Below are 344 nucleotides of genomic sequence, written 5' to 3'. Positions count from 1 at the left end.
CGCGCATGCGTGTACAGGAGTATGTAGTACTGCGTCGAACATCTCTGTACGTGTATGAGTCAAATAAACTATGCTCCCTGCACTGTAAAAAAAACTGTGCTGCCTTAAAAAATTTTGTTAAATCAACTCAGATTTACAAGTCATGTCAACAAAGATGAATTGTCACAACTAAGTTGAGAAAAGTCAACTTAAATTTATAAGTTATAACAACTCACCTGTAGTTATAACAACTCATCTCTAGTCAAGATAAATAATAGTAAGTTAAAATGACTTGCAAATCCAAGTCGATTCAACAAAAAATTCCAAAGCAGCAAAGTATTTTTTTACAGTGTGTGCATTCGCTC

Source organism: Misgurnus anguillicaudatus, chromosome 5 (genome assembly GCF_027580225.2).
Source record: "Misgurnus anguillicaudatus chromosome 5, ASM2758022v2, whole genome shotgun sequence".
Taxonomy (NCBI): domain Eukaryota; kingdom Metazoa; phylum Chordata; class Actinopteri; order Cypriniformes; family Cobitidae; genus Misgurnus; species Misgurnus anguillicaudatus.
The sequence above is the reverse complement of the archived record's forward strand: the minus strand, read 5'-3'. Positions refer to the sequence as shown.